The following is a 24200-nucleotide window of genomic DNA, read 5'->3' on the forward strand; positions in this document are numbered from 1 at the left end:
TGGCACATAGGTGCTTAATAAATATATGTATATATAAATATATGCATATGTAGGTATATATGGAGCAGAGCCTGGTGGTGCAGTGGATAGAGCACCGACCCTGGAGTCAGAAGGACCTGAATTCAAATCCAGACTCATTTACGAATTGTGTGACCCTGGGCAAGTCACTTAACCCCAATTGTCACCAAAAATAAATAAATATTGATTGCATAGGATGCATAAATTTTAAAGGAGAGGTGGTGGCAGCTGCTTTATTTCCTGACACATTCTCTTCTATAATTAACATCATGGCTTGTCCTCCCTGTCAGTCTAAAACGAATTACCCAGTTGAAATGCTTTACTCATTTCATAAACTGTAGCAATGTTGATCCTGTAAAAACATCCCAGTGTAATCAACTTTCTGGTAACCATGGAGGCCAGGATGGAAGATGCACTATAAACATATGTAAGCCATTTCTGTCACACTACAAAGTCTGCCTTCTGGGGACACTTCAGAGGGTCTGTCTCATAGGAAATAAAACAGGATAAGGGAACAAGTCCAAAGTACTTACATATTTAATTGTAAATGGTTTCAGTTGGATAGGATTGGTGGTATCAAGAGGCTTGGCTTTAAAAGGAGGGGGGGGCGGTCTTCCTATAACAGGCCATGTGTGGAAACAACTTTTAACTGAAATGAATCCTCTACATTTTAATTGATAGAAGAGATGACTAAATGGCTTAGGGAGAAACTAATAGGATTTAAGACACCTGAAAATGTTTCTCAGACCTACTATCTCATAGTGCTGAAGTCACGGCTTGGTGGATGGCCAGCCTCATTAACTTTTTCTGGACATTACAGTGCTGTTTAGTATAATTTAGCCCATTAAAACTTTATTCTCAATTTGAAGAAATTATTCCAATGAGTAATGACTTGAAACAACTTTGTCCATAGCAGCCACTCTTTCCACAAGAAAGTAATTTCAACAGCAAGGAGGTGAATAAAGGCTTCTGCTGTGAATATAAATGCTCAAAACGTACTATAGAAGTAGCCTGGAACAGCTGATAGAGTGCTGGACTTCAAATCTTCCCTCTGAGACTTCCTAACTCAGTGACACTGGACAAGCCACTGAACCTTTATGTTCCTCACACAATTCCATAAAAGCATAGATTTACAACTTAAGGGCTATCTACTTAAAATTCCTCACTATCAACGTAAGAAAACTGAGGATCCAAAATCCCCTTTGCTAAATTTTCGGCTTTGTAACTTCATTCCTCTCTAGGCTTTGCTCTTGACTCATTATATATTTTCCTACCATTCCCCTGCAGCCTTTTCATGCTGAAAGATCACTCTGCCCTTATGTTCCTTTCTCCAGTTGGTCAGTTCATCGTGGAACCTCCATTTTAAGGAAGTGTTTAAGCCAGACATGTTCCCCACCTCCTTTTCCTTCTCCAAATTTCTTTCTACACCATGCCTCTACAATCTCTTCCTCCCACTCCCCATCCATCCTCCTCAGCTTCCTTTTAACCATCATCTTCCCTCATTGGAATGCAAGTTCTTTGAGGATAAGAACTTTCTATCTTTTTTTTTTTCTCTTTTATTTGAATTTCCAGTAACTTAGCACAGTGCCTGGCACATCAAAAGAATTTAATTGGTTAGTTTATCATGTCAGTCTTGTTTCACACAGTGAGAGATTGAAACATGTCAGAAGAAGAACTTGAAACCTGATGTTCTTTAAGAGCGGTACCCTATCTTCCACATCATTGTGTACTGCACCTGTTGTTGTGACATGGCATGGTCATCACCACCACCACCATCAGCCACATCACCACCATAAGCATCACTCTTTCCCAGATGGGAGCATATTGCAGTGACTTTCATACTTTAATCTCTGGAAACCAAATCTTATCCTTGATGCTAATGCAGAAGAAATATTCAGAAGTACACTGTAGATAATAATAATGGAGCTGAGGATAACAGACTAGGTCACTTTTTCATTTCTAATATCTCAGCATTGGTGCCTAAAATGTAATACAATGCATTATTTATCAACAGAATTTATCAACAGAAATCCAGGGCTATTGTGTAAATACCAGGCAATAAGATTGCTATATATGCAAACATGACCTGGACCTCATTTGACATTATGGAAATGTCAGTAACCTTTGTGAAAGTGAATGGGATCCCCAGACAGCACAAGGGATCCTCAAGCACAGTGAGCCACAGAACCCATTCAGAATGTGTGTTAATATTCTGAAGAGAAAGAGTGAGGATGAAAGATTTCTGCCACCAAGGCAACTTTGACAGAAAGACTGTAGTAATCTGGGCTGGCAGATGTGTATCTGGAGCCCTCTCCCCATGGGCTCCTACAGCTCCTATCCTGACATCAGCAGCTCGCACTAGCAAAGATGTTTCCTGGTGTCGTGGTGGGACCTTGACAGACAAGGAGAATGTATTCCTAGGGCCCGGGGAAGATTGATGGTCATCCTCTCTAGTTTTAATGGGAATTTTCTTCGCTTTGATTTAGTACTTCCCTGTCTGAAGCACTTCAGATCATTTTATGTTCAGAAGCCACGTTAGCAAAAGATTCTTCCCCTTGTGTTATCCTCCCTGCCCCCGTTATCTCCCCCACAGTAAAAGCATTCTAGTTAAGCAGGGATGGAGAACCTGGAGCCTCAAGGCCACCTTGGCCCTTTAGGTCCTTAAGTGTGGCCCTTTGACTGAATCCAAATTCCACAGAACAAATCCTTTCACTAAGGGGATTTTCTCTGTAAAGTTTGGATTCAGTCAAAGTGCCACACTTGAGGACCTCAAGAACCACATGTGAACTCCAGGCTGAAGATTCCTTACCCCTGGCTGGGGGAGGGGGATACACTGAAAAAAGGCAAATCAAGATCCCCAAATCCCTGAGATCATAGACATTAGGGACATTAGAATCAATCTAGTCTAAACCCTCATTTTACAGATAGGGAAACTAAGGCAAGGCAAGTAGAGTGACTTGCAACAGTTCACATAGTAAGTATCATAGATATGATTTGGATTGAGGTCCTGTGAAATAAAATCCAGCGCTCTTTCCTCTGTACCATCTCCTTTACATACATAGATCATGAGGATTGACACATGAAGTAACCCAAATGATTGCCTTAAGGGATTCTAGAAATTTCAAAAAACCAGACCAGTCCCACTAAGACTTCTAGTCTGCTCTGATTTACATCATATCACCCACATGGTGCTTCAAGTTTTCTAGAGAGCTGCTTTCCTCTACGAAGTGGACAGTGCCGATTTAATCCATAAAGCGATGAACAGAATGAAGCTACTTGCCCATAATCCCTTAGGTGTAAATGTTAGGGCCAAGGCATGGGTTTGAGAGTTGAGGTTCTAATATCACTGATCTGTTCCTTGCAGGTACCATTTTTTTTAAATCATAGACCCCTTTGGCAGTCTGGTGAAATGTGGCTTCCTTCAGAGACCATCTGGGCCTACCCCCTCAATTCATGGCAAGGATTTTTATGTGACACCCTCCCTCCTCACTTCTGCCTCATACAATTTCTCATTTCCTTCAAGGCACAATGTCAAGGCAAAGTCTTCTAAAAGAAGCCTTTACTGAGCTCCCCAAATGCTACTGTTAGTGTCCTGCCTCCTTAATTCTCCTATACTTATATTTATAACTGTTGTGAACATCATTATTATATACACACAAATAAGATTCTTGAAAGTAGGGATCTTTTCATTTTGCTTTGACTTTGTACCCTTGGTATCTGATACAATGCTGAGAGCTTACAAGGGTCTTAATAAATTATTTTTGATGAATGATTAATTGATTACCCTGGGACACACAGATGGCAAGTAGCAGAGGCAAGACATGAACCCATGTCTTGTGTGTTGTTTCAGCACACCACATTGCCTTAAAATAATCCAATAACAACCAGAAAAAAAGCTATGTAAGTCTCAATTACCTTAGTCTTGGAATTTTTCCCCCTTTCCAACAAATATTACGGGAAGCCCTAATAACCATAAGGACAAATTTATTTAATTATCTTTGCAAATATAGCTGAATCACCAATGTAGGTGCAAATCATCAGTGAATTCTCAACAATATGGAGCAGTCTTGATGTGGGATTCCCTTCACAATGCAAACTGATCTCCTATAAAGATTTTACAACCACAGAACTGAAATCATCAGAGACCTCAGAGGTCAGTCACTCTTAACCTCTCATTTTGCATAAAGGCAAGATGGGATACATCAATGTTAATTGATTTTCCTAAGGTCATACCAGTCTTCAAATATAAGACTTCTAACCAATCTAACAGCAATCTTTTGCCATTCTTTATTTCAAATCCTAAGTAGCTGTCTGGGTCATATAGGCATTTAGGATTTACCCCCAGTCACAAAGCTGGGGAGATCAGAAGGAGCAGTTGAACCCAGGATTTCTTCACTCTAAACAGGGAGTTCTTGACTGTTTTTATTTTTAATCATAGACTTCTTTGGCAGTCTGTGAAATGTGGCTTCCTTCAGAATAATGGCTTTTAATCAAGTTAAAATACATAGTATAATAAAGGGAATTAATTATATGGAAATATCAAAAAAGCAATTTCAAAAAGTTTGCCTGGGGATTCCTTTCTCTAAACCTCCCACCATACCATCCTTCCAATTCCATCCAGAATGAAGATAGTTTCTACTTCTTCTTTTCTTCAACCCAATATTCTCCCTCACCCTTTTTATTGCAAAAAAAAAAGTATTTTAGATTATTCTCTGGTATAACAAATAAATACATTGAGAGAGGACTCTATCCACCATCCAACTTAGCTCTTGAATACTCTAAATGGCATAAACCTAATAATGCAGGAGGACGCTAAAATTGGGTAGAACCATGCTCCTCCCTGCTGATATGGCATAGAAATAGTAACCTCATTTCTCAGAGATTTCACTTCCTTTATGGTTTGTTATCTCAGAATGCTAATAGCTGAGTGACCAGAAAAGTGGCTCCTTACTGCTGTGCTGCACGCTAGTATTCCCCATCCCTTAATTTACCTGGTGGGAGGCAGCTCAGCACTGTCCTGGAAATAGCCCAGGAGAATGGGGTGAGAGGGCTGCTTTGCCATATTCTTTCATGTGTCTTTCCATGCTGGTAATACATCACTCCTAATGCACTCTATGCTCCACCAATGAATGTTTCCTTTCTTTTTCTGACACATGGCATTTCCCTTCTCTCTGCCTTTCTTTCTACAGAATGAGTGCTGTCTTTCAAATGACCCTTCCTCCCACCTCCACTTCTTGGCACTCTGACTTTATTTGAGACTTAACCTAAGTGTCACTTTCTCCAAGAGACTATTGTCATTGTGTGTTTTGGGTTTTGATGGGGCCTCTGATTTCATTATTGCTGAACAGATCTCTGGGTGAAGAATTACCTCTTCCAATGTAGTTTAACACTTGGTCTGCAACTTATAGACTTAAAGGAATTGCCTAAGGCACTAAGAGGCTAATGTAGTAAATATTTATCAGAGCTGGAATTGGAACTTCTGGTCTTCCTGACTCAGAGATTAGCTTTTTGTCCACTGTACCATGGTGATTCTGATTTATTTATTTTAGATCTCCTCTACTTTGTTTTACGTCCTGCAACAAACGTGTAAAGTTGTTATATTCCCACAGCAAAATAAAAACCCATTGAAGGCAAAAACTCCCCCTTTTCTGTTCAATACCCTCAACACCTAGATCAGAGACTGGTCATTGAGAGCACTTAGTAAATGGTGATGGGTTACTATCCAGTCAGTTGCAATTTTTCGTCTTTCCCTTCTTCATAACATCACTGGGTTATATCCTCTTCTCTCCACTAACATGAGCCCAACACTATTTTAAATCCTCTTCTCCTTTGACATGAATTATTGCAGTTGTCTCCTAATTGATCTTTTTTGACTCCATTTTCTCACTCTTGTAATCCATCCTCCACACAGTTGCCAAAGTGATGATCCTAAAATACAAAGTCTGATAATGTTATCTTCATTGTCAATAAAGTCCAGGGGTTCCTCTCTACCCCATTATTCTAGGATAAAATACAAACTCCAGTTCAGCGAAGCTCTTCATAACCTCACCATTTCCATTTTTTAAGTTTTCTTCCATATTCATCTCTACATGTATGCTACGGTCCATACATATTAGCTTTCTTGCTTCTCAGAGATCATATTCCATTTTCAGTCTCTGTACTTCTTCTGTGGCTCCATCTTGTTACTAGAATGCTCCCCCTTATCATCTCCATGTCTTAAAATCCTTAGTTGCCTTCAGAATCCAGGTCAACTACCATTTCCTAGAGGAAACCTTTTCAAGCTCTCTGCAGTCTAGTTTCTTCCCCTCTAAGGTTACCTTGCATCTTCTTTGTATGTATTTTGTATTTGCCTGTTTATGTAAATACCATTCTCCTCCAGTGTAAACTCTTGAAGTCAGAAAATGCTTCCTTTCTCTCTCTCTCTTTTTCATCCCAAGTGTCTGGCACATAGTTAGCACTTAAGAAATGTTCACTGTTTGAATGATAATAATCTATCTGTAGGACATTGGACAGATCCCCTCCCTTTTCTAAGCCTTAGTGATTTTATTAATTATTCAAATGTGCCAGAACATAGAAACTGGCATACGCTCTCTCATATGAGATTATTGAAAGATTGAAAGGAGATGCAAATACAACAAATTAAGCAATCTCTGTTTGCAAGGAGATTTCTTCTCTTCCTCCTGCTCTTCCCCTTTCTTCTTCTTCTTCATTGCTATTACTGCCTTACCCTCCTCCCCCAAATTTCACACAAAAACAGAAAAAAAAAAATGGATACTTCAACCAATTAGCAAAATCAAACAATGAAATTGTATATATCTGATGTCCAAAAATATACTTCACTATGCACCCTAGGTCCGTTGCTCCTTTTTCAGAAGAAGGCATGTTTTTCTAAAGGAATTTATGTTCTACTAGCTTCTCTGAAACTGTCATTTACTTAGATCCTGTGAGTTGACTAATAAGAACAATTCACAGTCACATGACCCTTTGCAGTTTTCAGAGCTCTCCCTTTGCATTGATGAGGAACAATGAGGTTCAAAAGAGTGGAGTCATTTGTCTAGAGTCTTGAAGCAAGTAAGTGGCAGAGGTTCAGGTTCAGATTCAGACTCAGCTTGAAGCTTAGCCAGGTGCTTCTTTCCTCTTTTAACTGAAAATCAACTGTTAGAGAACTAGCACTTTTCATTGTTGTTATCCAACTTTATTTTGTCACCCCACAACTCCAGCTTACTGTTTGCAAGGGATGTATGCAAATACAGTCAGCAGAAACGAGACCCTTCAGTTCCTTGGCACTGACAGTGTATTTTAGAGTTATTACTTGGTAGATAGTCTTTGCTTCTTTATGTAAAAAACTATCATAAACTATTTATTTCTTCCCCCAGAGAGCATTCTGAATCAAATCAAAATGCCAGTGGACCAGACTGCCTGCTTTACAGTTATGCCTTCTAAATTAATCTAACCAGCAACCATACAGAAAGCTACAATTCCTTATCATTCTCAAGGGAGAAAAAAACAATTTTTTAATTCACTTAAATTTTTTTTCTGTTAAGTTAAAAAGTCAACATATTTCTCCCCTTTAGGTATATACCAAAGATAATATTGTGGGGGCAAGATTAAAAGGAGGCATTATGTGGCCCTTTCCTCATCTTTGGTCTCCTTTTAAAGGAACATAGTCCCTATTCTTCATAAAAAGCTAGTAGATCAAGAATTTAATTTTGAAGCAAGAAGACCTGGGTTTAAATCCACTCACCTATCTGTGCCTCAGGTTCCTCAGATGTTAAAGAAGGGGATTGAGCTCAGCCACTATATTCTTGAGGTCTCCCTGCCCGTTCTTATTCTCAGCCTCTATGGATCTCCTTTTCCTCTCACCTCCTGTAAATCACTGGAATCCACATTTGGCCACTTAATTAAACATTGCCTTCGTACTAATTTTACTGTTCTGTCTAGATGAGTCTTATCATCAGCAATAACAAATTTGGCAAAGTCAGGGACTGTTCCTTTTACTTATTAAATAAATGGATGAATGGATGAATAAATGGATGGATGGATGAAGAATCTATTAAGGACTTTACTATAAGCAAAGCACCATGCCAAATGGTGAGGATATAACAACAATAGCAAGACAGTCACCACTCTCAAGAGGGTACATTCTAATGGGACACATATGGAGCACACACATGATTCATATAATATAAATTAAATATAATTTATTATTATTACTATATATTATAATTTTTGTAGCATAGATAGCAAAAATAAAAAGGAAAGTCTAATTTCTAGATCTAATTATGAAACTCATTTACTGTGGCCTGGGGTAAGCTGCTTAACCTCTCTGGGCTTCATTTGATTCATCTGTCAAATGACGGGGTTTCAATGGAAATCCTCTAGGTACCCTTCTCCTATTAGCATTCCATGGTCTTTGTTCTAAGATCCCTAGCACCTCTTGACATTTCATGTCTTGTAGGCTGATGTCCCTGCCAAATCTAATAACCCTCATTCTATAATCTAAGGTCTTTTCTAACTTTTCTCTAGTAATCTTTAAAATATTTCATTCCTAGAATCCAAGGTGATTTTTCATATATTTCATAGCATACCTAAAATGCAACTACTGCCTGATTGACAGTGCTACCTCTAATCCACATCACAAATATAGAATCATTTTTATTCTTCTAAGTCCAGGATGGCAAGGTATCCTTGTAGTCATTCAAGTTATAAAGCTCTGCCTAGATGTAAAACCTATTAAAATACATTGTAATTTTCACAATATAAATTGTATCTTGGTACCGTATACACAAACATTTCTGCCATATTAGCTATAACTCTGGACAAGTCACTTAACCATTAAAGTCCTTTAGACAATATATTAGTCTAGCAGTTGCAAAGCAGGTATAGATCTGCATTGACAAAGAGACTTTTCTTACTAGAAGTTCCCTATATTAATGAAATCATAAATTAAACGGGTTTTTAGAGCATCTCCACAAAAATATATATGCCAGAAAGGGAGACTTGAGGGTTATGACATGCACTATTAATGATGATCACAACCCTCATTGATTATATTATTGCCCATTAACCCTGCTGGGTCACAATACGATCACCTACAAGGTTATGATGCACTTGAGTCCATTAATGGATGTCTGAGACAAAGATATCAAATCCTAATAGCTACTGTTTGCCTAAGATAGCATTGCATATGGCATACCCTGCTGAGACTCCCTTTGCAAACCTTCAGAAAAAGAATTGTTTACCCTGTGTGCTAAAAGCTGTATGGCTCTCCGCCAATGATCTCAAGTTCAATAGCATCACTTTTAGTTTCATACAGAGATATTACTCTGCATGGTTCGAATGGCTAACTTTCCATTAGACTATTTTTTTAATCAGACTAAGAAAGCAATTGTAGCCAAAAGGGATCTAAAATGGTAAGAATTATGTATAAGTAATAGTATTGAGTAACACTTCCCATTCATTATCTCATTTGAGACTCACAACAAGCCTGTAGGGTATATATGACCATTATTCCCATTTTAAAGATGAACAGGCTAAGGTTCAAAGATAGTAAGTGATTTTCCCATGTTTGTTTAGCATTCCCAGCATCTACCATAGTCCCTAACGCAGAGTAACCATTTAAAAAATACTTGTTGACTAATGTATTAAAAGTCAAAGTGTAAGAAGTAGAATCAATTTAAGTCCAACCAACTCCAAACCAAAGACTCTTTCCATTATATTACCTCTCAAGACAAGAACCATTTTAATTTATGATCATTTTGCAATGGGGACCTCTTGGTCTGAGAACCATAATCTAATCAATAATGTTCTGGGAAAGTACCATGTCTGTTGACTCCCTTGTGGTTCTAGTCACCATCCCTGTACTTCTAAAGTCCAAAACATCCCTTCCTATAAGTCATCCTCTGTATGAGTTGTGGCCTTTGGGTCCTATATTCTTTCAGGGCAGAAACTGTCTTACCTTGTTTGGCACATAGCAAACACTTTTCATTCATTCCTTTGGTCATTCACTCATTTATTTCCCTCTAACAACCTTATGAATTAGGAAGCACAAACAAATCACAGTGCTGTTGAGAGGACAAAGGAGTAAATATTTTTGCAGCGTTTCACATTAAAATATTTGTTCCTATCCTACTTTACAGATATGAAACTGAGTTTTAGAACAGGTATATAGGTCAAACGGCTGGTAAGTATTAAGAATGGGAATGGGAAACCAACGTTTTGGCTGGTTGCTTGTTTTGCTTTTACTACACAGTACTGTCAAAAACAAACACAAATTCTCATCTAGTTGACATCTACCATCTTAGAAGTCAAATGGCATTTAGGGTTATGCCTCTTGAATGCATATATCATACCCTGCTTTGTATGACATGTGTGCACACACATGTCTTACCTCTTCTCAATACTTGAGCTAGGCAAGTATTATTTAATTTTTGTATTCCCCACAGTGTCTTGATATATCACATTTACAATGGCATCTTGAATTTTCAAAGGGAGGACTATTTAGTGAATTTGAAGTCCTTAGAGCATGCTCATGTCCTTCCTGGAGCTTGAGCCATATTCCCTACCTGGTTTTGATCCAACGCATGGAGACTGGGTGAGTATGCATCTAGTCATGAGTGACTGAAGAGTTGGCATGATGAGGAAGTTTCTGCATATCTGAGGAGCTGGAACTAGGTTACAAAATGAAAACTTCTAGAAGATGACCTCTTACTTTCTTCCTTGATGGCTTTCAAGTGAGAAATATGCCTGTAAGCTGTGGTTGGCACAGGGAGAAAGACAATATGCATTCCATACACTGCCTCCATGTGAAATTGAGCATATAGCATGTCTTGGTGCTGTGTTTCTTCTTTCCTGATTTTAGAGGAATTAATATTGTGAGATCGAAGTGTCTACATGATGAATACCACAGAAACCATCTAAAAACCCACCTACAATAAGTTCCAGAGCCAATCTTCGCGGCACTGAAATCTAGTGATGTTACTCCCTAAAGCAAATAGGGGATGTCCTCAGTGCTTAGTACAGTATCTGGCTTATAATAAGTTCTCAATAAGTGCTTATTGGCTGACTGATTGAAGGTAGTAAAGAACTTCGAGGTCTAGGAGTTGTAAAGTAAACCTCAGTTTCATATATTCTGTCTACACATGCCTGACTACCATTACATTTCAATCTTAACCTTACTCTCCAATGGACCTTGTGTTTGCAGAAAGGAAAGTGTGACCCCAACTGGGGATTTTTTTGTAACTTTGCTCTACCTTCTCAGTAAATATCCCTTTATAATAATGAATTGATATTGTTACATATGATTGATTAATAGTGGAACAGCATAGGGGGAGGGGCTTGTGAGTAAGAGTATTAGTAGCCTCAACCCCTTGGAGTTACCCTTAGCATCCTGAAAGGAGGAGCAGCTATCTGATTTGCTGGCAGTATGAGTAGAAGCGAAGGAAGGAGCCCAGAGAAGGGAACACAAATTGAAATGTAATAAGACATTCTTCAATAATTCCTTTAAAACAAACATTTTTCTCTTCCCACAATGAATCACTCCTAAACTGTATAAGCATTAGTTTCTACTTTTCTTAGCGGAAGCTATGATCCCCCAATTGAAACTCTGGCTTTCTTTCGCATGTAATTATTTAACATTCCTTATTTCAAATCTGATTCTTCTGGCAAAGCTTAGGTAGCTTCCTTTGTGGACCACCATTGCATTACCCACCCCAGTCCCATGATTCCCTAGCTGTTTGCACTCATTATTCCTGCTCATCTTGTTTTCAGAAATCTCTCTGGATTGCCAGTTCTCCTTATCAATGGCAAAGCCCTGCTTTCTCTGCTTATCTGAAATACCTCTCAGCAGCCTTTTCATGTCCTTGGTACTTTGTGAAAATCATCTCAATCAGGATTTTTCCACAAAAAGTTTTCTAAGCAATCTATGCAGTAAACTGCATGCTCAAGATTTGTTAACTCATGCCAAGTCTGTCCTGGTGAGTCAGGGAATTAGTAACTGCCCATATAGTGTATAAAGGGAGCATTAGGTGTCTCCTGCCTCATTAATCTCATTATTCTTCATTCTTCGAGTCTTGGAAGGCCTTATTACTTTTGAGGAACTTCACTTTAAAGCACAAATACTCTGGAGAAATGCCTGATTTTATGTCTTCAACAGGAATGATCATGACTTAAACCTTAGAGAGAAGTTAGGCAATAACTAGCATTTTTATTCTGCATATATGTATATATCTACATGGTGTTTACCCCAATAGGATGTAAGATAAAGATGAATATTATTTGTTTTCTTTTTTTAATTATTATTTGTATTCTCAGTAACTATCATAGTCCCTGACAGAGTAGTCACTTAATAATTGTTTTTTGATTGGTTGACTGTAGGACCAAGACTTCAAAACTGTCTAGGTATGAGGGATCTGGGGGATGGGGAGCGAAAGTGAAGAGTCAGTGGTGGCTTCACCACTATGATCCTGCATGCCTGAAAAGGAAGTAGGACCCTAAAGAGAAATAGGAAAATTAGGAAAAGGAATGAGTAAGGGGAAGGGACGAATGCATTTCATTTTGGATGGCTTGATTCTATGATAACTATGGAGCATTCCATTTCTAAGATTCAATAAGCAGTTGTTTATGGGAGATCAAAGCTCAGCAGAAAAGTCAAACCTAAATACTTAAATCTGGGAGCCATGTGAATAGATATGGTAAATCAAATCTTGGGAACTACTGACATCATAAAGTGAAGACGTAAATAAGAAAAAAAGAATCTAGGAGACAACTTCAAAAGACAGAACTAGGAATGATGGTTGGAATTAATTGGAAGGAGTATATATTCAAAAGAAATTATTTTCTAATTGAATTTTCTGAAAATGGAAATGGGGGGAGTAGTGAGAGTCATATATATTATGAATATTGGGTATATTCAAATGGAGACTATAGAACCACACATTTTTTTGTGGAGGTCAGACTCTGAGGTTTGATGATTCTAAGTTCTGATATCACTAATGGGAACCAATATTGCCAGTTTCTGGCAGATGATTCTAGGTCCACTGAACCTCAAGTTACAATATGGACATCTGTGCTCTGCCTCACAAAGCAAGCTTTATAATTTTCCAGACCCATAATTGCAAGGTAGAAGTTCCTTATCAAGGCAAAATTGGATAAAATGCATATTTCTAGCTAAAATAAGTAGGCTTTGCAGGGACTTTACCTTGTTGTCTCAGGACTGAGACTCTTTGAACTATAACAGAAAGAGTATCCAAATGATGAGTGTGTGTGTGTGTGTGTGTGTGTGTGTGTGTGTGTGTGTGTGTGTGTGTGTAGGTGTAGGTGTGGGGTGGAAAGAATCCGCTCAAAGGTTAACACCACTTTGATTATCTTCATATCATGATTTCTCTTGCTCCCTCCATTGCCAGTCCAGTGACTGACAAATCTGATGCTTCCCTCACCACCCGGAAATATCTTTGTACCATTGTCTTCAATTGCTTTTATATCCAAGACCATCTGCACTTTTCTAATTGAGTAAAAGGTTTTGAAGTACGGTGTGAAAGAGGGATGGGATGCAGAATAGCTGTCCTGTGCAGTATTACACATTAATTTTCAAGCTGCTCTCTCTTGCAGCATTTATTTTGCTAGTAAAATGAAGAAGTGGTGATGCCTTCAGGGCTCAACTTTGTTTTTTCTTAATCATAAGTAATTAGAGAAAGTGCCACATGTTGTTTTCGATAGGGTTTAAATTCAGAATAGCTTTGAAAGAAGGATTTATACAACCAGATTAAAGATATCCAAAGGCAAATTAGTATCTTCAAAAGCTCAAATGAGTTGATTTGTTACTTCAATGCATTCTGCGACACCTGGCTATGCATAAAACTGAAGTCTCAGCCTGAGAAGACAGGGGTAGGGGGTTGGGGGGAGGGAGAACCTAACTAGGAACCATAAGGAAGTCTTAGAATCCATACATACATCTTTAATGCTGTGTGCTTCTCCTACTAATGGATAAGTAGGAATTGTTGGGGAATTTGAGGGTTCCTAGGAAATCATACTACTTGCTCCAAAGCTTCAATAACAAGTGAGCATCTTGCAAATACTGACTATGTACCAGCTACTGTGCTAGAAACTGGGACATCAAAAAACAAATGTGAAAAGGATGTCCCCAGTAAGCTCAGTGTCCTCCATCTGAAAATAATATATGGGATGGATTGGATGTGAGTCACACAGAATATGCTGTGGATGCATCATTACAGGGAACTCTTATATCAGTGATACCACAGATCAAATCAATTGAAACATTTGAGTGTGAAAACAATCCCTGTGCTCCAGTAACTTGACTGGGGAGATCAACACAAAGACTAAACAAATACAAAATATGTATAGTTAGTACAAAGTAATTCTGTAGTGTTAAGGGGATGGAAAAGAATCAACTTGGTGAGATCAGGATAGACTTCCTAGAGCAGGTGGCATGTAAGTTGAATTTTGAAGGGAACAAGAATTCTAAGGCATGGAGAATACCACCATCTTCCCAGGTACCCAGACTTGCAACATTGGTTCCTTCTTCTCACTCATCCTGCCTATCCAATTCATTATTAAATTTTTAAGTGACCTTTCTAACTTTCCAATATCTCTCCTACACATCCCTTCAGTTCTCTCATGCAGCTATAATCCCAGTTGAGGTTCTCATCACTTCTTTCCTGGACTATTTCAATAATCTTCTAATTAGTCTCTCTGCCTCAATTCTTTTCAGTCTTCTCTCAAGTCCTGTAGTGATCATGTCTAAAGTGGAGACATGACCTTGTCATCTCCCACTGCTGGAGAGTGGGAGATAATAGCTTCAGACACATACCAGCTATGTGACCCTGGACAAGTCAGTTAACCTCTGCTGGCGTCAGTTTCCTCAACTCCAAAATGAGCAAAATAACAGTGCTTAGCCTCCAAGGGCTCTTTTGAGTATCTAACAAGATAATAGTTGTGAATCACTTATCAAAGCACCTGGCATATAGGAGATTTAATATAAAATCTTATTCCAGTCCTTTCCCTTTCTCATTGCCCTATCAGTCAATGAGTTCCACTGGTTCCCTAATATCTTCAGCATAAAGTATATGTTGGTGTGTGTATGTGTATAAACACACACCTATAAGTGTGCATGTGCATGTATGCTGGTCCTTTCCTGCCTTTCCATTCCTCTAACATTTAGTCCTCTACAAGCGCTCAACAATGCTTCTGCCTAAGCCTACTTGCACTGACTTGAACATAACGTTCCATTTGCTCTCTTAGTAATTTTCACCGGCTGGCCATCATTCCTGGAATTCTCAGCCTTCTCATCACTATCATTCTTTTTTCTTCCAAGGTTATTTCAAGACTCAGTTGTAAATGAATTTTCTTTACATGACTTTCTTCCCTCTATACTCCCATCTGTTAATGCCTTCCCTTTTCAGATTACTTTCCATATATTCTCTATATATCCTGCATGGATCTAGTTATTTACGTGTTTTCTCTCCCATCAGAATGCAAGCTCCATAACAGAATTTTATTATTACTCATCATGACTTTATTGTTATAACTGTCATTGCTGATGTGTCTTTCTTTGTATCCCCAATTCTTGGCACAAGGACTGGCATACAGTAAGTGCATAATAGTCAGTCAACAAACATTTGTTAAACATCTATTGTATGCCAGGTAATGTGCGAAGTGTTATTTATTTACTAGTCAATTAATGTTGGAGTAAATTCTAGACATGGGGACAACCTGTGTAAAGAAATGGAAGTGAGAGATGGAATTTTGGATAACAGAAACAGCAAAAAGGACATTTTTTGTCCTGGGATAGAGCATGTAAAATAGAGTAAGATGAAATAAGCCTGGAAAAATAGGCCAGAGCCAGATTGTTAATAGTTTTACATGTTAACCAACTTTATATTTGACTCTCGAGGCATTGATCACTGAAGCATCTTGGATATTGATATGTCCAGGTCTGCTTTGAGAAGGAGCCTGTCAGACTGCCCTGAATGAAGACCATTATAAATCAAAGTAAAATCTTGGACTTGAGAGATTGATCATGAAACCCCACAATCACAAAATCCTAGGATCATCAATGTAGAAGTAGAAGGGATCTCTGACCACTGAATCTAACTTGGTCATTCTACAGTTAAGAAAAGATTCACAGAGTTGAAAGTTGTCTGATGAGAGAAATGAACCTAGATCCTCCAGGATCCAATGCCACTATGATGTGTTCACCACCAATATTATATGAAATTAGACTTGGAAGTCTTGACAAGTTATTTCATCTTACTGAGCCAATTGTCTCATTTATAAGATGCTTTGGGCTCCAAGAACCTTTAACTTACAGGGTAAGAAGAGCTTTGTAAGCCCTAAAGGCTATAGAAATGGAAGCTCCAATTATTTGTTTTACAGACATTCTCCAAAAGTCTCCTATTAATATTCAAAAAATTATTGGAAATAGAACTCCCAATGGGATCATCAGCTAATGTCTTGTGGAATTAACTTCTCAGCTTTCTGAAATTGTGTGATATAATGGAAATAGCCATGAATTTAGTCAAAATACTAAATTCAGAATCTAACTGCCACTTAACACTTGTGTGACGTGTGACACATCACCTTTATCTTCAGAATTAAGAGCAACTGGTGGTTCAGTGGATAGAGAATTGGAACTGGGGTCAGGAAGACCTGAGTTCAAATCTGTCCACAGACATTTATTAGTTTATGATGCTGGGAAAGTAATTAACCATCTGCCTGCCTCAGTTTCCTCAACTATAAAATAAAGATGATAATAGCATCAATCTCACAGCATCATTGTAAGGATCAAATGAGATATTTGTAAAATGCTTAGCATGGTACCTAGCACATAGTAGGTGCCTTATAAATGTCATTCCCTTTCTCCCTCCCCCTTAAGGAGTTAACTTGATGGCCTGCCTTCTAGCTCTAGAAATGTGATTATTTTTAAATAATAGCTTTACTTTATATAGTACCTTGAATTTGGCAGAGTGCTTACTTTATAACAACTCTCCAGGGTCAACAGCAATGTATTATGCCATTTCTACAAGAAAACTGAGGTATAATGACTTGCTCAAAGTCACACAGATAGTAGGCAGTGAAACTGAGATTTGAACAAAGTTTCTCTGACTCAATCTTCTTGACTTCCCTGCAAACTTTGACACCATCAATCTTCCTCTTCTCCTGCATGCTCTCACCTTTATATGCTTTTAGATATTGCTGTTTCCTGGTTCTATGCATACCTATCTGTCCATTCTGTCTCAGAATCCTTAACTACGTCTTCATCAAGGTTACATTCAATAGGTATGGGCTTCCTACAAGATCTGTCCTCAGCTCTCTTCCTTTCTCCCTATATCATATCTTGCTTGGTAATCCCACCAGTTCCTATACATTTAATTATCATCTCTATGAAGAAGATTTTCTTATCTATTAATCTATTCCCAACTCCTCTTCTGACCTCCATTCTTATATCACCAACTTTCTATTGGTATCTCAAACTAGATTTCCTATGAAAATCTCAAACTCAATATATCCAAAATAGAGCTCATTACATTTCCCTAAAAATATCCCCCTTTCCCATAAATGGAACTGCCATGCTCCCACAGAATCACAATTTCTATGTTATCCTTGACTCATATGCACACAGCCCATATATATCCTGTCTGTGGCCAAATATTTTATTTCAACCTTCATAGCATCTTTTTATGTGTCCTCTTCTCTCCATTTGCACTTCTATGACTCTAATCTGGATGTCATCACTTCACATCTGGACTACTGTGCAGGAATTATTTTAGTTTTTCTCTCTGCCTCCATATCTCTCCATTCTCTTTAATCCTTCACTCATCAGCCAAAGTGATTTATTTACAAATTATGTATCTGAGCATGTCACCCTCCCTATTCAATACATGCCCATTACTCCCTATTATGTTTACGATGACATAAATCCTTGTTTGGCTCTTAAAGCCCTTTTGAACCTAGTCCCTTCCCATCCTTCCAGTCTCCTTATATTTTGCTGCCATTTACATACTCTCCTGCAACCCTAACCTTCTTTCTAATCCCCATTGACAACATTCAATCTCAATTTTTTTTTTGCTTTTTACTGGAAGTCCCATGTGCCTGAAATACTCTCCCTGCTTACCTAATCCTCCAGACTTCTCTGGCTTCCTTCATAGTGTCTTGAGTTCTGTGTCTTGAAGTCTGCATGAGTCATTTCATATTGTTCCCCAAGGCTAATTCACTCAATAAATTAAAAAAAAAATTTTAAACCTTTACTGTGTGCCAAGTGCTTTCCTTCATGGTGGTATGCATACAAAGACAAAAATCACACAAGAGTTTCCTGTCTTCAAAGAAGTAACATCAGTTGGAAGACATTTAAATCAATAGGTGCATGCATAATATATACTGAATAGAGAGAAGGTAGTTTTAGACTCAAAAGTTCAGTGGCTGTGGGGAATGGATAGGCATCCTACAGGTGGCTGAAGTTGGGTCTTCCAAAGTTCCCAGCATATCCGAGGTAGATGTAAGTAAAGAGATCATTCCAAGCATGAGAGACAGTCAGTGCAAAGGCATGGAGAGTCCTGTATAACAAAGAGCAGACTGATCATTATCATTGAACCTTAGAACATAAGGAAAGGAGAAAAGTATGAGCAGAACAGAAAGATCAGAAGGGGCCATGCTTTCTTTGGAGAAGCATTAACTGTCAAATAGAGGACTTGATAATTAATCCTGGGTAAAATGGGACTCATTGGAAATTATTGAACAGGGAAGTGGGAATGATATACCTACACTGATCAAATGATATGCTACTTGTAAAGCAATTAGTACAGTGTTTGACACATAGTAGATGCTTAATTATTCTATATCCTCCTCTACACTTTTGGAAAATTACTTTGCATATCCAGAAGACAAATTGAAGTGCATTGAGGCTGAGAGCCCAACAGAAGGCTATAACACTGGGTGAAAGGTGATAAGGATCTTAACTAAGGAGATAAATTTGTGAATAGAGAGAAGCAGACAAATATGTGAGATATAGTGAAGATCATAATGAAAAAAGCCAATGTCAAATATCTTCCTCATGTACCCAGAAGAGTAAATGTAAAAGCCAGAGGTTTTTGTTAAGAAGCCAATCTTAACAACATGGGAAAAGAAGATGTAGAAAAAAAGTAGAACAGGAGAGTTCACCATGTAGCCAAGTGAAGGTTGTAGTATTCTAAATCTAGAGCTGTAATGGACCTCAGACTCTATTTGTTCCAGATCATTTTACAGATGAGCTAACGCTCATACATAAAGTTAATGCTTTATACATCATTCCATCCTTCTGTTTTTAAGGAATAAGGAATTCCACTGGACTTCAATAGAGCCTAAGAAATTTAAAAGACAGAGACACTTTACTCATAAATTCCCTGGGAGATTTGAATTTTCTTCTCCACACCCTATGCATACTGTATGAAAACTCTTTAAGGAACATTGACTGCTGCTGACAAAAACCTCTGGTTTAGGAGACCACAACTAGGCAAAAAGTAGACTGAGTAAGGTGTTATCAGCTACCAAAGAGTCCAAGATGAAGAAAGTAAGAAAAATGTTGAGATACATAACCTTTTTAAGTCAGTCATCTTGTCAAAACCCTGTTCTTGACAAAATCCTATTCTTCTTCACATTTAAAGGGGTTGATTGGAGGGAGAAAGAGAGAGGCTAGATGGCCTGAATTTTCCCAAATTCCCTTCTAAATACCTTTAATGTCTCAAATAATTTTCTGGAGCAGCAGAATCCGTGAAAGGTTGGGGTGAAACAGTTTTCCTGCCTAAGAAAACTTGAGGTCAATAACAACAAAAAAAGAAACCTATCATATCAGGATAGTAGTTAAGCCTAGAGGAAAAGCCAGAAACAGACCTTGCAGGTAGCTATGGCAGTACCAGCAGTAGCTTCAGGAGCTCTCAGCCCACAGATGGTAAGAGGGTTGGAAAAATGGTCAGGGAGAAATTACAGGAGACCCTTTTCTGCAACTGGTTTCAGGAACCTGTTGCATTACTCATACACAGTTCTGGGTACATGAGAAAGAGGTAGTTTAAAGTCTGTGGTCACAGGGATTCAGGGGTCCTAGTCACAGTTCAAGGGCAGAGAATAGTGTTTGTGGTCACTTACAAGAAAATAGAGGGTCTAGTCACAGTTCCCAGATGAAGAGGAACGCCAGTGCTTGTGGCTGCAGGGGAACAGGGAATGTGGTCACAATTCCACACGAGCATAAGGTCCTTTCCTAGGTAAAGAACAGAACACAAATCAAGAGAGCAGTCACTACAGCTCTGTTTAGATCATACACTTTGAAAGCACTGAAAATGTACAGACTCCCAGAATAAGTTCTGAAAAGAGCAGCAAGAAAAGCCTAAACTTGAAATAGTGCCCCCTACACACTGCATACAAATTCCAACTTTAATATAAAGTTAAAAGTCAAGAAGTAGGCTGGAGAAATGAGTAAACACCAAAAGTAAACTAACTAGAACAAGTTCCTACAGTGACAGAGAAGATCAAGCTCAGAAGAAGAAAACTATGTCAAAATAGCCAAAAGCAAAGCCTGAAAAGGAAAAGAAAATTTACATTGGATATGAACCCAACAGAAAATCCTAGAAGATCTCAGAAAGGAAATAAAAAGTCAAATGAGAAACTTAGAGGAAAAAATTGGGAAAAGAAATTAGAGTGATGGAAGATTTTAAAAAAGAGAGTCAACAGCTTGGTAAAATAGATGCAAAAAATATTGATTTACTTACCTTAAAAAAAAATGAATTGGCCAAATGGTAAAAGAGTGACCAAAAAAAAAACTCTTTAAAAGGAGAATTGACTACATAGAAAAATAGGAACAAAAATTCACAAAAATAGGAACAAAAACTTCCTTTAAAAAATAGAATTAGTTGAATAGAAGTTAAGGATTCTATGAGATATCAGGGAACAATAAAGTCAAAAATGGAAAAAAAATAGAAGAAAATATGAAATTTCTCATCCAAAAAAACTGATCTGAAAAATACTTTGAGAAAAAAACTTAAGAATTGTTGGACTATCTGAAAATCATGATTTAAAAAAAAACCTAGACATCAGGAAATTATCCAAGAAAATTGGTCTGTTATCCAATATCCAGAGGGTAAAATTAAAATTGAAAGAATCTACTAATCACTGGTAGAAAGAGATACCAAAATAAAAACTCTCAGAAATATTATAGCCTAATTCCAGAGTTGCCATGTCAAGGAGAGCAGACAGAAAAAAGCAAGAAAATATATCAAATACTCAGAAAAGAAATATCATGGAGCCACAATCCAGATCACACAAGATTAGTTAGGCACTTTCTACCTTACAATGGCAGAATGCTTGGAATATGATACACCAGAATGAAAGGAGTGAGGATTGCAACCAAAAAAATCTTACCCAGCAAAACTGATTGCAATCCTTCTAGGGAAAAATGGATATTTAATGAAATAGTGGATGTCCAAGCATTCCTGATGAAAGAGCTAGAGCTGAATAAAAAATCTGAATTTCAAATACAAAACTCAAGAAAAGGATGAAAAGGAAAACATGAAAAAGATATCATAAGGGATTCAATAAGGTCAAACTGTTTCTATATGAGAAGATAATACTTATCATTCCTAAGAATTTTATAATTATTAGGGCAGTTAGAAGGATTATACATTGACAGAGGGCATGGATGATTCAACTCAAAAGGGATGATTTTTTTTAGAAAGAATAAAATCAAGTAGTGAGAAATATAGAGGCACTGGGAGAAGGCATAGAAGAATGGAAAAGTTATCTCACATAAAAGAAGCACAAAGAGAAGAGTTGTTTTGTTTTGTTTTGTTTTTTTATAGTAAAGGGGGAAATAAGAAGGTAGCAGGGAAGCCCTGAACCTTATTTTCATCAGAATTGGTTCAAGGAGGGAATAATGTACATATTCCTTTGCGTATAGGTCTGTATCTTAACCTACAAAGCAGTAGGAGAGAAAGGGGACAAGAAATATGGGTGCTAATAAAAGAAAATGTAGAATACAGGAGGCAGTGGTCAGAAGGAAAAGAGACTTTTGAGGTGGAACAGGATGAAAACAAAGAGCTGTTGAGTCATTTTAGTTGTATCCAACCATTCATGACCCCATTTTGAGATTTTCTTGGCAAAGACACTAAAGGGGTTTTGCATTTCTTTCTCCAGGTCATTTTAGAGACAAGGGACTGAAGCAAACAGGTTAAGTGAAATGTCCAGGGTCACACAGTTTATAAGTATTAGAAGCCAGAATTGAACTCATAAAGATGAGTCTTCCTGATTCCAAGCCCATTTCTATATCCAGTGCACCATCCAGCTACCCAAAAATGAGAGAGAGAAGGGGTGGGGAATGATATCTGGGAAAAAATAGAAAGGAGGGACATAGTAATTGTAACTGTGAATATGAGTGTGATGAACTCACCCATATAACAGAGGCATGTAGCAGAATAAATTTTTAAAAAAACAGAATTTAACAATATATTGCTTTCAAAAACACATTTAAAACATAGAGACACACAGAGTAAAAATAATGAGCTGAAGCAAAATTTATTATGCTTCAGCTGAGATACAAAAAAAAAAAAAACCAAGGGTAGTAATTATAATTTCAGACAAAGAAAAATATACCTAATTAAAAGGGATAAGCAGGGGGACAAAATTTAGCTAAAAGGTACCATAAACAATGAAGTAATATCAAAACTAACCATATATTCACAAAATGATATACCATCCAAATTATTACAGGAAAAGTTGACTTGGTTGCAGGAGGAAATAGATAGTGAAACTATACTAGAGGGGGACCTCAACTTTCCTCTCTCAGAACTAGGTAAATCTAAATATTAAAAAAAAAAAAGAAGTTAAGGAGTTAAATAGAATTTTAGAAAAGTTAGTTATAGTAGACCTCTGAAGAAAATTTAATAGAAAAGAAAGGATTGTATCTATTCCTCAGTTGACCATAACACCTTCACAAAAATTGACCATGTAATAGAACACAAAAATCTCAAAACCAAATGCAGAAAAAAAGAAATATTAAATGTGTTTTTTCAGGCTATATTTTAATAAAAATTACATTCAAGAAAGGGCTATAGAAGCATATTTTAAAATTAATTTGGAAACTAAATACTCTCATCCTGAAGAATGAGTAGGTAAAGGAACAATTCAAGGAAATAAATAATATTTTCATTAAAGAATGACTACAGTGAGACAATATACCAAAATTCAGAAAAAGCAGTTCACAGGGGGAAATGTATACCTCTAAGTAAGTAGATCAATAAAATAGAGAAAGTCCAGATCAATGAATTGTGTATGCAATTTTAAAAAAAAAAAAGAACTAGAAAAAGAATCAGTCAAAAATCCCCAATTAAATATCAAATTGAAAAATCAAAGGAGAGACTAACAAAATTCAAAATAAGAAAACCAGTAATCAAAACTGGTATATGATTATGTGAAAAAACTATAAATAAATAAATCATTGGTTAATTTGATTTTTTTATGAAAGATAGAAAACCAAATTACCTCTATCAAGATTTAAAAGGGTAAATGTACCAATAAATCTGAATTACTCAGACTTATTTTTTCCAATTATATACCAATGAATCTAACAATCTAAGTGAAATGGATAAATATTTTTAAAAAATACTAAATGTCCCAGATTAGTAGAAGAAGAAATAGGATACTTAAATAACTCTAAGCGGGGAAGGGAGGGGAGAGAAGGAGGAAGAATGAACAATCTATCAATGAGTTCCCTACAAGAAAATGACCAGAACCAGATGGATTCACAAGTGAATTCTACCATACATTTACAGAACAATTCAAATTCTATGTAATTTGGAAAAATAAGCAGAGAAGGAATATTACTAAATTCATTTTAGGACACAATTCTTGTGCTGATACCTAAACCAGGAAAAGTCAAAACAGACAAAGAAAATTAATAACCAATTTCCTTAATGAATACTAAAATTTTAAATAAAATACTATCAAGGAGATTACAGCAATATATCACAAGTACCATATACTCTGACAAAGTGGGATTTATATCAGCAATGTAGGGCTGGTTCGATATTAGAAAAACTATCAGCATAAATGACCATAATAATAATAAAATCAACAGGCATGACAAAATTATATCGATAAATGCAGAAAAAGCTTTTGACAAAATAGAATATCCATTTCTATTAAAA

The sequence above is a fragment of the Notamacropus eugenii genome, chromosome 6 (assembly GCF_028372415.1).
Source record: "Notamacropus eugenii isolate mMacEug1 chromosome 6, mMacEug1.pri_v2, whole genome shotgun sequence".
Taxonomy (NCBI): Eukaryota; Metazoa; Chordata; class Mammalia; order Diprotodontia; family Macropodidae; genus Notamacropus; species Notamacropus eugenii.